The sequence below is a fragment of the Tamandua tetradactyla genome, chromosome 15 (genome assembly GCF_023851605.1).
Source record: "Tamandua tetradactyla isolate mTamTet1 chromosome 15, mTamTet1.pri, whole genome shotgun sequence".
NCBI lineage: Eukaryota > Metazoa > Chordata > Mammalia > Pilosa > Myrmecophagidae > Tamandua > Tamandua tetradactyla.
In genome coordinates this window covers 36814483-36831885 of record NC_135341.1, presented here as the reverse complement: position 1 = coordinate 36831885, position 17403 = coordinate 36814483, and the positions used below count along the sequence as shown (strand labels likewise).

General features: G+C 38.0%; 1 protein-coding gene across 1 annotated transcript in view; it reads right to left on the bottom strand.

Moving 5' to 3' along the window:
• The window catches only part of RHOA (ras homolog family member A), an 87660-nt gene extending 70260 nt beyond the window's left edge, over window positions 1-17400 (bottom strand). The window contains exons 1-2 of the mRNA XM_077129318.1: window positions 17234-17400; window positions 14265-14343 (exon numbers count right to left, since the gene is read on the bottom strand). The gene's annotated coding sequence lies outside the window, so the exon portion shown is untranslated. The remainder of the gene's footprint in view (window positions 1-14264; window positions 14344-17233) is intronic.
• Between the last annotated feature and the right edge of the window lie 3 nt (window positions 17401-17403).

Genomic DNA, 17403 nt, shown 5'->3' with positions numbered 1-17403 from the left:
ATCACAAAGAAGAGATACACTTCAGTGGATCAAAAATAATTTATTGTCAACAGCTGAAGTACTGAATATCACAATTTATTTTTCCATAATTTACAAAAGATTCAAGGTGACCTAAATATGGTGATATTCTTCCTAAAATGAAAGTTTAACCAGTCTAGCAAATAATTATTTCATTTCTATAGCATTCCTTTCTTATGTTCTAGTAAGTGCTCCTAAGTTGAAGAGAAAGGGTTTGGAAATTGTGCATCACCTTCTCTGTATCTTACCTTGTGAATGAATCAAAAAGGACGTTAGTTGGAGGAAAAAATTACACACTCTAGCATCAACACAGGTTCTGGAAGGGGCCAGCTGAATGGTGATCTCAGAGAGCTCCAGATGATTCTGATTTACCTCCTCTTTCCACTCAAAACACTATCACTAACCTTACTAGACCACACATTATGCTTGGGTTTTCTCAAATCTGAGTCCCACCCTTGGATGTGCATTATCTCATGAGCATACAGCATACAGCATCTACTATGTGAACTACTCAATAAAATAAAAAAAAATATTCACTATACAGACAGGCCCCACGTAAACTAGCCAAAATGTAAGGTTCCAACAGAAACTAATTTTTGTTATGGGTGGCAAAAGAGTATAAAGAACGGAAGAGTAAATAGTAGTTAACAACAGGGGCCTACATATGTTTCTTTAAGATGACTGTATAATGATATGGCTTGCGCAAAGTGACTATGTGATTGTGAAAACCTTGTTCTGATGCTCTTTTTTTTAAAGATACAGTTTTACTGAGATACACTCACACACCATACAGACCATCTGAAGTATACAATCACTAGCTCACAGTAGCATCGTGTAGTTGTGCACACATTCCCATTGGAACATTTTCATTACTCCAGAAAAGAAATAAAAATAAAACCCAAATCCTCCCATACCCCTTACTCCCCCCCGCACCACAATGACCAATAGTATTGGGGTGGTGCATTTGTTAACTGTTAATGAAAGAATATTAAAATATTACTGTTAAGCATAGTCTATAGTTTGCAGTAGGTACATTTTTTCCCCATGTATCATCTATTATTTTTTTTAACATTTGTTCCCCCTATTATTTTTTATTTTTAATCCATATGTTTTACTCATCAGTCCATACTTTGGATGAAAGGAATATGAGACACAAGGTTTTCACAACCACACAGCCACACTGTGAAAGCTGTATCATTCTACAATCATCTTCAAGAAACATGGCTACTAAAACACAGCTCTACATTCTCAGGCAGTTCCTTCCAGCCTCTCCATTATACCTTAACTAAAAAAGTGATATCTATATAATGCATTAAGAATAACCTCCAGGATAACCTCTCGACTCTGTTTGAAATCTCTCAGTCACTGACACTTTATTTTGTCTCATTTCTCTCTACCCCTTTTTGGTCAAGAAGGTTTTCTCAATCCCTCGATGATGAGTCCCAGCTTGTTCTAGGATTTCTATCTCACGTTGCCAGGGAGGTTTATACCCCTGCAGTCATGTCCCACATGGGGGGGGCGGGGAGGGCTGTGAGTTTGCTTGCTGCGTTGGCTGAGAGAGAAAGGCCACATGTGAGTAACAAAAGAGGTTCTCTGGGGGTGACTCTTAGGCCTAATTTTAAGTAGGCTTAGCCCATTCTTTGCGGGGATAAGTTTCATATAAACAAACCCAAAGATTGAGGGCTCGGCCTATTGTTTTGGTTGTCCCCACTGCTTGTCAGAATATCAGGAATTCTCAAATGGGGAAGTTGAATTTTCCCCTCTCTCACCACTCCCCCAAGGGGATTTTGCAAACACAAATACTTTTTTATTCATTATTCAAATCACTCGGGATTTATTGGGGCATCATACTGGACAAAACTACAAAATCTCATGCCCTATCCAAGGTTCCATGTACTTATAATGTTCAATTAAGCTGTCTACATAAGTTATATTAGGAAATACACTAGACAAAATACAAATTTTGACAAGACATTTTTAACAGCTACTCAATGATGAATAAGTTTTCCTGGGAAGCAGGTGAACCACCTGATAAAAGTCTTAGAGGTTGGCTGGCCATGCATTGGGTGGGTATAACAAAGGAGCCCCCACAACGGAGGTAGATGGATGGACAGGCGGTTCCAGCTGAACGATTCTGGGCTGCCGTAAGAGTCTGTATTTTTTGCTCCCTCTTCTCTAACCAGAGAAGTGATGCTCTAACATATACTTAAAGAAATCCCCTGGAATAAAATGCTTGAATTGGATTTCTTCTCTCCAAATTATCCCTCATTTACAAAGTCATTCCAAGGTTCCCAGAGGTCTAAGCTGGTGAAGAGATCCATCCCATCTGAAGCAGAAAAGGAAGCATTTTCTGAAATGAGTAACAGTTGTATTGTGGCTCTCCACAATGGGGCCAGAAGCAGAGTTAACACCTCTCTCTGGCCATCACCCCACCTCGGGTGGTTACCTCAGGCCCAATCTGATGTTCCTTTTATCTACAGTATGGACAGATGAGTAAAAAGAAATGGATTAAAAATAAATAAGTAAAAGGGAGAACAAATATTAAAATAAATTGGAGAGAGGGAAATACTAGTGGTCAATGAGAAGGCGCGGTAAGGGGTATGGTATGTATGAGTTTTTTCTTTTTTCTTTTTATTTCTTTTTCTGGAGTGATGTAAATGTTCTAAAAAATGATCATGGTGAATATACAACTATGTGATGATACTGTAAGCCACTAATTACACACCAAGTATGGAATACGTAAGAATGTTTGTTTGTATGTTGATTGGTTTTATTAACAAAAATTTTTTAAAAACAGGGGCCTAGATAGTAAAAGTGCTTATAGCACATTTAGTCCAGAGTGATAACTGTTATTTCTGGATTTTGAGAGGCTGTTTTATATATGTATAACCTGGTATTTAGAGATAAAAAGGAGGCCGATCAGGTCGTGATTAAGATAATTCAGAACACAGGGATAAGAAAAACATTGTCTATATTTTAGAACCTCATCCACTCTTTGAGACCAAAAGAAAAAAGTTTTATTTTGTCCAGAATCTAAATTTTCTATAGTACATAATCTAACTCAACCTGTCTACATAGATCATTTAAACAATCCAAGCACAGGGAGCTCAAAATAAGAATGAAGACCTTTAATTCTGTATAGCTTAATGTAACACCTGAAACACCCCAGAGTGCATTAAGCGGATAATCAAAAAGTATTAGCAAGGTTCCCTGAGGGATGGGAGGAAAAATATGAAACTATAAACTTTACCAACAGGGAAACCCCTGAGACTGTGTCAAAAATTAGGGACACCCAACAATAAGCCAAGCCCTTGAACTTGAGACTTGCTCTTGTGAAGCTTCTGTGTGTAGTAGAGAAGCTTAGCTTACCTATAAGTATGCCTAAGAGTTCATTTCTGGAGGACCACTTTCGTTACTCAAATGTGGCAACTCTCTTTCTAAGACCAAGTCTGAACGTGAAATCATTGCCCTCTCCCATACATGGGACGTGATATCCAGGGGTGAAAAATCTCCCTGGCACCATGGGAGATGACTCTCAGGAATGAGTCCAGCCCTGGCATAGTGGGATCAACAATTACATCCTGACCAAAAGGGAGAAAAGAAGTGTTAACTATCAGTGGCTGAGAGAGTTCAAACAGAGTTGAGAGGATATTCTCAAGGTCACGCTCATGCAAACTTCTATTAGACATTGCTACCTATCATAACTTGCCAACCCCCAATCAAAACCATTCCAGCCAATCCTAAAGAACACCTAGGGCAACATGTAGGAGTCTACAAAGGTTCCATGCACTAGGATAACTTTCCAGAAACCTACAACCTCCAGATTGGTCCCTGGACCACATTAAGTTCTGAAATGCAGAGGGGCCAGCCTTTCCAGAACATCCACTAGTTCCATCTCCCCATCCCATATTATCGACAGCACCTTTCAATATGAAAAAGTTAGAATGAGCATAGCCCAAATACCCCTAAAAAGTAGGAGAAAGATCAAAGGAGATGGTGGAGTTATACAAACAAATGAGTATGACTGCCGAATCATTATACTAAAATTTCTTTTAGTCTCCAGTGTCTCAGAGCAGTTAGAAGTAATTACCTAAAATGGTGGAGCTGTAACCCATACCAAATTCTGAACTCTATTCTACAATGAATTGCTGCGATGCACTTTGAAATTTATTGTTTTTGCATGTATGTTATTTTTCACAAAGAAGAAAGAGAAAAGAAAGGAAAAAAACCAAAGTGAGCTCAGGTAGTACAGATCTGCACTGTCAAATAAGGAATTTTGTTTGTCCACTGGGGGTAAAAAAAAAAAAAAAAAAACATTAAAAACAATAATAAAAGTAGTCTCTGGAGCCACACAGCCTGCAAGTTAATCCTGGTTCTCTCACTTATTATCCTTGTGGTATTTTATTACCAGTTTCCTTATCTGTCAAGTGGGGATAATGAAACCTTTTCAACAGAACTGGTATAAATATTAGTTAAGATATTACACGAAAAGAGCTTAGAGTAGTAGCAATAAATGTTTGTCATTACTAGTTGAGTCTTATTTTGGACAAATAGCAATCGCCTCCTTCAAACTACAACTGTTCAGAACACGAAGACCAGTTTATAATATGGCCTGACCTGAACAGAGTGGTCTTTTTCAAAAAAAAACTTTTACCAGTCTAGCAATTATTATTTTCAAAGTTCCCACCCCATCCACACCTCATCCCATCCTCTTCTTTCCTATAAAAAACACTTAGCCTACCTCCCAATGCCCAAAATTATAGGCCTAAAATCCCTATTCAAAAACCCTGTCATGAGGATGTTTCTAAATTCATAATTTTTCAGATTTGAGAAAGGTGATATGGTGCAAATGCCAAACATTATGTATTACAATCAGCAGTTAATAGTTCTTCAGTAAAATAAATGAATATTCACACTAGGTAGTAGAAAGACTAAAGTTAATATCAGCTTGCATCAGGTTTTCCCTTGAAAGGAGCTTTTAAAAACGAAAAATTAAAAAAACTTAAGTTTTCAAAACTTCCTGAATTGCAGTTATAAAAATCCTTATCCTAATGCCAATTTGTTTTACATACACACACCCCTCTTAATAACCGCCCCCCACCCCGCCATGGGCAGGCACCAGGAATCAAACCCAGGTCTCCAGCATGACAGGGGAGAATTCTGCCACTGAGCCACCGACAGACCGCCCCCTCTTAATACTTTTTAAATGCCTTTTCCATTGTCCTTAAGTTTTCCACGACTGATAACCATGCTCTTACCTCAGAGAAGTGGACTGAGCCCCTCTTGATTATTTCTCATAGGAAATCAAAACAAAATAGATTTTATATTGAAGAGATGTACAAAGTTGTGTTTTTAATGTTTAAGCTAAATTACACAATCTGAATTCTACAACCTAAATTAGCTGAATAATTCCTTTAACTTATTTAGGGACTCCACATTTCACAATACTTATTTTTTACTCACAGTAAATCTGTCTTGGTGCACAATTTTTAGCTTATTTTTAGAAGATAAGGAGCCACCAAAACTGACTGAGATGATGAAGGATGCTACTCCCTCACATCCTGGTTTCCAGGGTTATAATGAATGCATTATACAGACAATTATCAGCAAAACTTTATCATTTTAAACAGGCAGAAAACAGTTCTCCAGAAATAATTCAACTGAATAACTATGCTTTTTCTGTCAGATCAGGATCTTTAAAATACTTTGGAAAGATAATGAATAAATTTCCATGCAGATAAAATAATTAAAGATTTAAAAATAACCAATTCAACATACTTGAGATAATTATAATTTTACCTCATAATTATTACCAAAGGGCTAATTATGCAAAAGAAACAGTGAAGATTACTGCAAACATTCTATCATTTCTCAACCACCCAATAAATAAAACCATTTAAATACAGTATAGTTTGGATATGACTTAATTTTTACTCTTACTGTATTCATTATTTTGACATAAAAATGCCAGATACGTTGACACCAAATAGAAAATATAAAGGACAATCATACTTCCCAAGGGCTCAACAATAAATCAGAACAAAATAATAGAAAGACCAAAAAAAAAAAAAAAACAAAACAGTGGATGCAAGAAATTCTAAGTTATAAACTGATTATACTTAACCATCTTGTTAACACTGGTATGCCTCAGTTATATAATCGAGAGGTTTTTAAATTTTTTCCACAAGTCATTATAAATCAGTATTGTACAATGACTATTACAAAAGCAAAAGTTGTCTAGTCTTTTGGAAAAAGAATTTGAAAATTTTGAAGGAAATTTGCTGAAATACTCTGAATTCCACTTGGAGGAATTCTGATCCTACTAGACATAACGTTTCCTCCCCATCTGGGTTTTGCCGATGTTAGCTTCTGTGGGAGAGAGTAGTGTCAATTCAAGGGGTACAAAAAATATATTGTATGAAATCTGGATATGTATATATGAAATATATCCCAATAAACTAATTAACAAAATTATAAAACACAGTATGTAACTACCCTGGGGCTAAAACAATAAAATATTCTAAAACTCAGGTTATTAAGCCATGGTTTCTTCCTTCTTATTCACTTCACCCTGATGCACTCCACCTATTCTTTCCCCACTTAGAAAACCTCATACTCAAGGTTAAGTCACTGCTTCTCTGAAAGCCTACACTGCGCTCCTAACTTAGGTCGTCCCCCACCACCTCACATTTCTCTCTGCCTCCTTTTCACATTATCCAAAGTTTCTTTCTGCCTAACTCCATTTGTGCAGGAATCATAACTGTCTTAATTCACCACTTATCCACAAGCACATAACAGTGAAGTGTTCAAATAATCTAGAAAAAAAAAAACTTTCAGGAGCAAAGAAATTTTATATAATCAATTTTCTGCACAGATTTTAAAAAGTAAGTGGTCACAAGATCAAGTACAGCACTGCTAAAGCTATTCCCCAGGAAACTTTGTTTCAGCAGTTCAAGATCACCCTCATAGAATTATAAAATCCCTCATATAACTAGAAACTTCAACTACCTATAATACAGGGAATGTTAAAATTCAATCCTTACTCTGAATTTATGTGCTTTCACTTTAGACAATTCTGTAAATCTAAAAGGACAGTAGCTTAGTTCATAGTAGGTTAGAAAAATGCATACTTGGGAGAGAAAGTGCAGCCTGCAGTAAAGATGTATAAAAGAAAACCCTGTAAAAAGCCAAGCTCAGAGCTGTAGGGTACAATGACTGAGAAGCAGAATGGCCAACTGGGATATGGTGTAGCCACAAAAAGGAAGGACATCGAGAGAGACACAATGTATTGAATAAACCTTGGGGAACATGTGTTGTACAAAATAAGCCAGAAACTTTTGTTGAATATGCTTATAAGCAGAAAATACATTTTGAATAAACATGTTTATAAGCAGAAAATACTTATAAGAAAACTGGAGCCTAGGGTGGTGCAACAGTGGCTCAGTGGCAGCATTCTCACCTGTCATGCCAGACACTCAGGTTCGATTCCTGTAGCCTGCCAAGGGCAAAAAAAAAAAAAAAAAAAAAAAAAACCTGGAGCCTAGATCATAAGCCCTTATAACAGTCACACTTAGTCTGAAGTTGTAAGTGTATTTCTAGATTCTGAGACACTGAGCTTTATGTCTATCAGCTCGTACTTCCCTGGAATTGTGAGTAACTCTGTGATACCCAACACCCAGAAATGGACTGTTACAGCACTGAAAGTTAACATAATTACATAAAATAACAGTTAAAGTAACCGAAAAAGAGATCAGGCCTCAGAGACAAAAACGAAGCCAATCTAGTTGGGACTAGGGTAAATCAAACATAAAGTAAAAGATGATAGTGTATGTACTCGAGACCTCCAGCTACTGTATAAGCTCAAAGGCAGAGAGGTTTATTGTACCTAGAACCTAAATTGTCTGTAACACACAATCTAAATCAACCTGTCCAGATAGCTCATTTAAACAACCTAAACTCCTCGAGTCCAGAACAGGAATGAGGCCTCGTAATTCTGTATAGCTTACTGTAATACCTGCTACACCCCAGACTATGATTGGCTGAAAATAATATTGGTAGAGTCCTATGAGGGTCCAAAGAGAAAAAAATATATGGAACTATTAAACTTCTTCATCTGGGAAACCCCAAACACCCCCTCAAATATTTTCTGGGGTGTATTTTCTGAGATTACCCAGAAAATAGGCCAAGCCCTTGATTTTGAGGCTTGCCCTTATGAAACTTACTTCTGTAGTGGAGAAGCTCAGACTATCTACTATGAGGACTAATGCTTCCAGGAACCCTCTTTTGTTGCTCAGATGTGGCCTCACTCTAAGCCCAACTCTACAAGGGAAATCGTTACCCTCCTCGTTACATGGGATAACCCATTCAGGGGTGAAAGTCTCCCTGACAATGTGGGACATGACTCCCAGGGATGAGTCTGACCCTCGCGCCACAGAATCGACAATGTCTTCCTGACCAAAAGGAGGAAAAGACATATAATAAAATAAGGCATCAGTGGCTAAGGGAGATCAAACAGAGTCAAGAGGCTATTCTGGAGGCTACTCTTCTGCAAGCTTCAGTTAGATGGTGCTAATTGCCATGGTTTACTAAACCCTAATCAACATCAGTTCTGTTGACTCTTAAAAACATCTAGGGTTCAAAATAAGAATCTATGAAAGTTTCATGCACTAAGTTTGCTTATCTGAAACCTATAATTTCCAGAGGATTCTTAGGCCAGATAAATTCCGAAACCCAGAGGGTTTCACTTGAACCCACTCACAGAAAGAAAATTCTTCAGGGAAGGGTCTAAGCAACTATACTTTTAAATATCTCACCAAATAAAAGCTCCGAGATTTGCTGTTAAGGGGAAAAAGCAAGATGCAGAACAGTGTGTGATATGCTACAGTGTATACAGAAAAAAAGAAAGAAAAAATTCCTAATATATGCATATAGGTCCAGTGTCTCTGAAAGGATACACAGGAACAGTGATGGGTTTTCTCTGAAATAAGGAGCTGGGTAGCTGGAATACTGAGATGAGGGCAAGTCTTACTTTCCATCGTGTTCCACATACACGTTTTGCCTAAAACCCCTCCCACAATATTGTTAAGGCCCCAAAGACAAACACTATTATAAGAAAGAGGAAGACCGCGACTCTGGGATCAGAAGAATATACACTTTTTAACTGTAAATGTTATTGTCAATGCTTCTGAACACACGCATTTTTTGTTTTGTTTTTTTTAAATAAAACACTAGTTTAAAAAGAAATCTTAAAAGCTTTCTTTAAAGGAAATGTTCTGCGTCTTGAGTGGGCGATGATTATAAAGGTATATACATTTATCAAAACTTACCAACTGTCACTTAAATTGGACTCATTCTATTATACGCAAATTTACTTCAAGATGTTTTTTAAAAAATTCCCCCCAAGGCAAGTCCAGGACAGCCTAGTTTAGGAATGACGGTTCTATTAACACAGGGAACCCTGTTCTATCCCCCAAGAATCTGGTTCTTAGAGTGTTAGGGGAGAAAAAACACAAAAAAAATTCCAAACTAGAGTAAAGAGGTGTAATTCTAATTAGGTACTACAAACTGTAACCTGGATCGTGAAAGTTGAAGGGCACACATCAGGTACTGGGGCTAAGTATTTCTCTTTCACAGCACTTCATCATCATCCCCTTTTTACAAAAGTGGAAAACAAGTTACAAAGGGGTCACAGGGCAGCTTCTATCAGTGCTCGTTATTTAACTGTCAGTCCCTCTCCAGAGTCCAGGCTCTTAACAACGATGCTCCACTGCATTCCTTTCCTGAACATAAGACGGGTCTGGCCCTGACATCGTGGGGTCAAACAATGCCATCCTTGGAGCAAAAGGGGAAAAGAAGTGCAATAAATAAGACAGCAGTGGCTGAGAGAGTTCAAATAGAGTTAACAGGCTACTCTGGAGGTCCCTCTTATGTAAGCTCCAGTTAAGATACTGCTACTATCAAAACTTTCAAACCCCAACCAAAACTATTCCTGTCAATCCTAAAGAATAACTAGGGTATTATATAAAATTCTACAGAGGTTCCATGCACTAGGGTAACTTTTCAGAAACCTACAACCTTCAGATGGGTCCCTGGACTAGATAAGTTCTGAAATGCAGAGGGGGGAGCCTTTCAAGTACATCAACTGGTTCCAACCCCCTATATCATATTATCAACAGCCCCTTTCAACCCAAAAAAGTCAGAACGGCCATAGCCCAAATACCCTAAACAGTGAGAGAAAGATCAAAGGCGATGGCAGAGTTATACAGAGAAGACCGAGTTTAACAACTGAGAATGAGTAATGAATCAGTATACTGATATCTCTTTTAGTCTCCAGTACCTTAGAGCAGCTAGAAATAAAAACCTAAAATTGTGGAATTATAATCCATACCAAACTCTGAAATCTGTTCAACAACTAACTGTTATAAAGTATTTTGAAATTTATTGCTTTTTTGCACGTTATTTTTCACAAAAAAGAGAGAGAAGGAAGAGTATAATACAGAAGATAGGATTTAACAAATGAATATGACTACTGAATCCATATACTGATATTTCTTTTGGTCTGCAGTGTCTTGGAACAGCAAGATGAAAAATCATGGAACTGTAACCCATACCAAACTTTAAACTCTGTTGTATAACCACTTATTAAATGTACTTGGAAATTCATTGCTTTTTTTTCCACAATAAAAAAAAATGTTAAAAAAAAAAAAAGACTTATGAAAGACAGAGCTTCATTCTGAATAACTGGTAAAATTAACCAGAGATTTGATCCAAAAAATAACTTTTCCACAAAAACTGCAAAAGCAGTATTTCTAAGAAAGTTGTCAAATCCCACAGTAAAATTATCTCATGGCAAAAAACTGTGTATTAACGTGTTATAACGTTAAATATCTGTCTTAAATGTCCTTCTTTAGCCTATCAAAGCCCAAATCACAAACAATCGGATTACATAAAAATACCCCAGAAAAGTGGTAGAGCATTTGCTCTATGGGCCCAGAGAAGACACCAGAGAACCTCAACTCATCTGCACCCTACAGACATTAAAAACTGCCATGAGAATACAATTAAAGTAACAGTGTACACATACCAAAAGTAGAATTTTCACCCATAGGCTTAAAGTTAAAACTTTAAGACAAGTAATTGAATCAGAGACTGTATCTTAGAGCAGTGAGAAGAATCAGAAGATAAAGCATATATATTTTGTCCCTCTCTATTGCAAAAATTCATGTTTTTATGTAGAGACTTCTTTTGGGAACTTCTATTAAGTTGCCAAACTGACTCAGAAAATTCTCCCATAATTTTTAAGGAGTTATGGTCAGGATGCAGGTTTAGTAAAATCAAAAAACTTAACTGATAGAAAGTATAATTTCTCAAGAATAAGCCTGAGAAGAAAAATCAAGTGTGCAAAGCCGTGCACCTGGCACACAGTCATCTTTTGATTTCATGAATGAAGATTTCTCAGTCACAGTCCTGTCTCATATGCAAAGGAGAGGTAGCATAAATTACAAGTTGTTCCAGAACCCTTTAGTTTTGAAGGGTAGTAGTTGCAGAAAATGGTGAAAAAGTCTCCATCTGGCCAGCTACTCTTCAGTCTTACTCATCTACCTGGGAGAGTACCATCATTACAGCTACTATTTACTGCTGCTTAGAGAACTGAATGGTCCCAGAGTGAAATAAAGGTAGAGTCACTACTAAAACCCAAAAATAAACCTAAAAAATTTGTGATTTATATGGGCTTGTGGTCAAGCTAGTATTTATAAGGTCAAATAACATTTATTAAAATTCTAGGACACAACAGAAGCCCTCTCCAACACACTAAATCCTATGGTTAAGCAAACAAACAAAAAAAGACAAATAAATGAATGCTAAACACTTTTTCTCCTATTCAGTCAGGTAGAAGGAAAGAAGTTTATGTTAACTTTAAGCCTGCCACTAAGAAAATCCACATTTGTCACTGTTTAGGCAAATAGTCACTATATAAATACAATACACTTATACTGTGGAAGAAAAATATTCCTAAAGAATCTACTATTCTTATTCAGTACAAGTATTTCTACCAAGGGAAAAAACTGACACGCATTCAACACTGTGCTCTTCATACATTATTTCAACTAAAACTCCTACAAAGTAGGTGTTATCTACATTTTACAGATGTAGGCCCTGAGGGTCAGAAAAACACAACAATCTGTTTAATAAGATATATGCTCATCTATGACAAAAAAGCCTTTGTAGTTACAAGGACATGAGCATTTCTGGTAAAGAATCTGGTTTAAGCAAACCTACACAGCAGAAGGGTAATCTTACTTTTTTAATGAAATAACAGAAACAAACAAATTGAGGGAAAAAACTGTGAAACACACCCTGCCCTATTATAGAAGAGGCCATCAAGCAAACCATACTGAAGTAGATACTCTGTGACATTTCCAGTCTATGGCAATAGCAACAGAGTATCAAGTCCAATAGTGCTGGTCCACTGGACCAGCTCAATTGCCCCTATACTGAGTAGTTGCATGAACCTAATCTCTGGTCATTGATCAGAGATTTAAGAAACCACATCTTGAATATACAACCACGTGATGATATTGTGAGCCACTGACTGTATACCATATATGGAGTGTGTGTTTGTTCAGAATGTTTGCATTTGTACGTTGTTTAGCCAATAAAAATATATATTAAAAAAAGAAACCACATCTTTCAATTTAAAAGCAAAGCCTATTAATATTTCCTTCCCACTTTTCCCACTGTTACCTCTCCTGTCCAAGTCATGATCATCTGTCACTGGACTTGATCTCCTTGCTTCCCTTTTCCCTCCCTGTAGTCTATTCTTCATATAGCAGTCAAAAATAAAAATCTTATCACCTCACTTCCCTATTATAAAAATCTTTCGATGGCTTTTCAAGTTAAAGAATAAACTCTCGCTCCCAGCAACTACATGATCTGGGCCCCGCCTGCTTCTATAGCTTTATTTCTTCCATTCCACCCCCTTGGTCTTTAGGCTTCAGACATTCAAGCCATTTTGTTGTTTCCTAAAAAAGACAAGCCTATTCCCACCTCAGGTCTTCGCACACGCTAATTTCTCTGCTTGGAAAGCTCTATTTAATCATTTGTATGGTTTGCTCTCTCCTTTTTGTCTAGGTCTCTAATCATGTCATTTTCTAAAGGTGACAAAGAAACATCTATTTGCTTAAAATAGCTAGGCCTTCTTTATCCCCATTCCCTTATCAGACTTTATTCTTCTTAACAGCAGTTAGGAGTTGATAAATTATACTGAGTATATAATTATTAGTATACCACATGAGGGCAGGGATATTCTGTTTTCTTCAGGTGATTCCAGAACAGTGTCTGACATACAGTAGCTATTCAGCAACCATCTGCTGAATAACTAACTGACTGAGTGAATGAATGAATCATGATACAAGTACAAGCTAGCATGGCAGTCCCACTTAGCATACCAAAGAAGAGGGCGTACCAAAAAGGAGGTCAAAGCCAAATAAAACCATTACCAGCAAGATGCCTTCACTGCCTGGCAGCTCAACTCACCACAGGAGAACACTCATCCCCTTAAAAGCTCACTTTTCCATATAGGGACCGCCCTCAGACCCAAAGAGAATAAGAAAAGATGGCAACATGAGGCCAAACCAGGAAGTTTATTCTCGAGTATCAATTAAATTGAGAAACTTCCAACCATTTCTCTTATTTGCAACCATTTTTACACATCTGAACATCCCCTTGGATGGGCTGTATGCCTGTTGTTAACAATGCTCCCTCCCAGCCAGTCACTGCTGACTCCTCTGGGTAAAAGGGAAGATGGTCCTCTGATCCTCATTCTCTAGTTGGCTCCTTTTCTAGTGATAATTAGATCTATCCACAGTACAGGCAATAAATTGTAAGATGACCGAACTACTCAATGAAAAAAACAAAAATGGAAAGGATAAGATGGAATGGTCAGGAGTAAGAGAAGCATAATGTAATATATTGAGTCCATCTCTATAAAAAGTAAATAAAAGAGAGGTTGAGAAATATATTTTCACTTGTGGACAAGAATCACTTAGAATGGAAAAAAGCAAGTTAGAGTAGTATCCTATCGAGATATAGGAAAATAAGACCAGAGTGAAAAGTTTCTGAGTAAGATAAAGACCCTGAGATTGGTGGACAAGAGAATAGTGATACACACACTTTTCCCTAGAATTTACATTAATAATACTCTCTCTTCCATAGGAAATGGTAAATAGAGGTTACTATTTACATACCTTACAAATCTGCTGCAAAATGCACAGCCTGTGTAGCAGAAGTTCTACAAAGTACCTTGGACTTCTCAGATGAAAGGCACTATAAAAATATAAAAAATATCAGGAGTTATGTCTATTCATTTCACAAGGAAAAAAACAAACATCAGGATGTAAAAGGGTTTGCCCAAAGTTCCATGAAGTAATTTAGGGTCCAGAAAAGCAAAAAGGTACAGAATTTATTTTCTAATTAACCAACCGTAAAATTTATCACATTTACACAATTCTTGGCTCCTTCATTAAATACTAAATCAACATAACCAACCTTATTTTCTGAATATTATAAATTAATATTGTCCTTTCTAAACCTACCACTCCACCATGAACATCTAAAACATGTTTTATCAAATTACATTTTCTTTTCAATGCATGCATTACAGAGAAATTACAAGCTGAGAAGTGTATGTTAGAAAACCAGTGGCTTCATAAAAAGAGAATGAAGTCATCAAGTCAATCAAGGATATTCACAAATAAGAAATCCTTCTGATATTTTTATCAGAAACAAGTAATTTAGAGTACTATTTAAAGTCAGAATGGAATCAGATCAATTCCTACTAACAGGAAGAATCTCAACTTTTGTTTTTTCAAATATCATTCTCCTGCTAAAAAATATCTGACTTCTCATCTCAGAACAAACCCAAAGAACTTCCCCTATCCTAAAAAATCTGATCCCCTGCCCCTCTAATCAATTTCACCTTAACTCCCACTTTTCCTTTCATTTACTGCACGCTAATGTTTATCGTTAACACATTTAAAATTTAGTTATGTTAATGTGTAGATGGATGCAGCCAAACTGAGTTCCACTGGCCACAGGCATAAAGGGATAAACTAAGAGGGTGACATAGTTAGGGGTCTTTAAAAACTATAAATATATGACGAAGTTTTAAATTCCAGTGATCATATACCATTTCCCATTATCACCAGTAGCCATTATGCAAGTAAACACTTGGTGCTGTCTACAGAAGCCCATCAAGCCCAAATTAGTTCTCTTAGCAGTTGAAATTTCAGCCTGTTCTGACAGTTAACACAAATTTCTCAGCTCTAAGACAATTAAAATCCAAAGCAGTACCCCACCACTTCCTCCTATCACTGCTTGGACTCCACCCCATGGACAGGAAACACCTGACAATCTACCTGTTTTCACTTTCCTCCTAGCTTATACTTCATGACCAGTATAAACTTTTAAAATATGGGCAATCGGTATGGTACAACAGAAAAAAACATTGGACTAAGTCAGAGGTTCTGAATTTTAGCTGATTCTAGGACAGCTGTTTGGGAGTACATGGAAAATACTTCACAGAGAAAACAGCTCGAATCTGCCTCTGACTCAACACATGACCTTGGGAAGTTTACTTAAGTCTTTGGTACTCAGTTCCCTCATTTGCAAATGGGAGGAGGTAAGGACTGGACTAGAAGTTCCTGAAATTTCTTTCCGTTCTAAAACTCTGGATCTATGAAATCACTCAATGGCTATATTCCTACTCTCTTCTTCCATCCTGTAAAGATTTTTATGAGAACAGAAGCTATACGTCTAGGACTAGACTTTGACTCAAAGCAAGTTTCATCATATATATTTTGTCCCCAAGAGTCAACAAAGCTCTACAAAAACAGATGGAATTGCCGTTGAAGACAATTTATCAAGAAAGCCTTCAATAAATCATCCTACACAATTAAGAACTAGTCTTGTATTTTCAGACCAAACAATACTACTTGTGTCCAAATGCTCAAAAGGACATCTCCACCAGTGTAGCTACTTTCAAAGTAACAACCATGCACATGGTACAGATTACATATTTGGCTGCGTAGCATTAAATGAAAAATTCTCACTGCACATAATTCAAAGAATGGTTTTAAAAACAAAAGTATTTTCCCCCTTCAGATTTGGCAGAGAGGACTATAATCTTTTGACACACCCGAAGAAACGTTTATTTAAAAAAACTGTTTTAAAAATAAAAAGAGCCGAACAAGTGACTATTAAACAGAGGTAAAAATTTTAAATCAGAACTATTAAAAAATAAAAGTGGAATTTTTTACCTTCTTCCCCAACACTAATTGACATTAAAAGGATGTCAATTTTCTACTATAAACTATACACATGGCTTACGACTAAACCGATTTGGGTGCAAATAATGTTACTTAATGAAGTCGACCTGTAATTGAATCCAATAGACAACTAAGAATAGATGTTTAGATGACTTCTAATCAAGGTTGTAAGTTAAAATAAGCAAAGTCGCAAATTAATACTCTATTTTGATACAACTACACCATAGTTTATATCAAAAGTCTTTCCAAACTAGAAAAATATCTTTTTCTTACAATATCTTATATCTCTCTAAGATTCCAATACAATTGCTTATTTACACAGTCTCCTAGAATACTGCATTAAAAAAAGAAATTTATCCAAAACATAGTAGTAGTTCAAGCAGTTTAAGACGGTGATTCATGTTTTACATTAAATGCAAAAGGCAAAACGGAGTTGCAAAGACTAACTTTCTCATTTCAACTCCGACAGCCACGCGCGCTTAGCAAACAGCCAGCCACACAGCGCGGTCGCAGGGCCCGGCCCAAAGTCCCCGCCCTGCGCGGCGCGGCCGCCCGAGTCCGGGGCAGGGAACCCGCACCGCAGTGAGAGGAAGCGCCAGGGAGGGCGGGCGAGAGGCGAGAGGGCGGGCGACTTGGGCTCCACCAGGCCCCACCAGGCGGGGGAAGGGGCGCGGGCGGCGGTGGGGCGCGCTTCCGGGGCCTGTACGGGTGGGGCCACCGCCTCGGGGTACGGTGACCGGACCGGTAACCGGGGCCAGAGGCAGCCAGCAGCGAGCAGCAGGTGGGATGCGGTCACTGCGGGGCGGCAGCCGGCCGGAAGGGTACCGGGCGAGTCCCCGGCGCCGGGGCGCCACGGCGCCAGGAGGGGGACCCTCCTCCTCCTGGCTTACCTCGGGCGGCGACTCCAACTCCGGTCTCTTCACGCCAAGGACGCCGCTCCGCGAGTCGCAAGTTTGGAGGCACTGACGGGTCGCTGAGGAGAGCCGGGAGGACTAACGAGAGAACCGACGGAGCACAGCGGCGACGGGCGGGGAGCGCGAGCGACGCGCGGGCGGGCGGG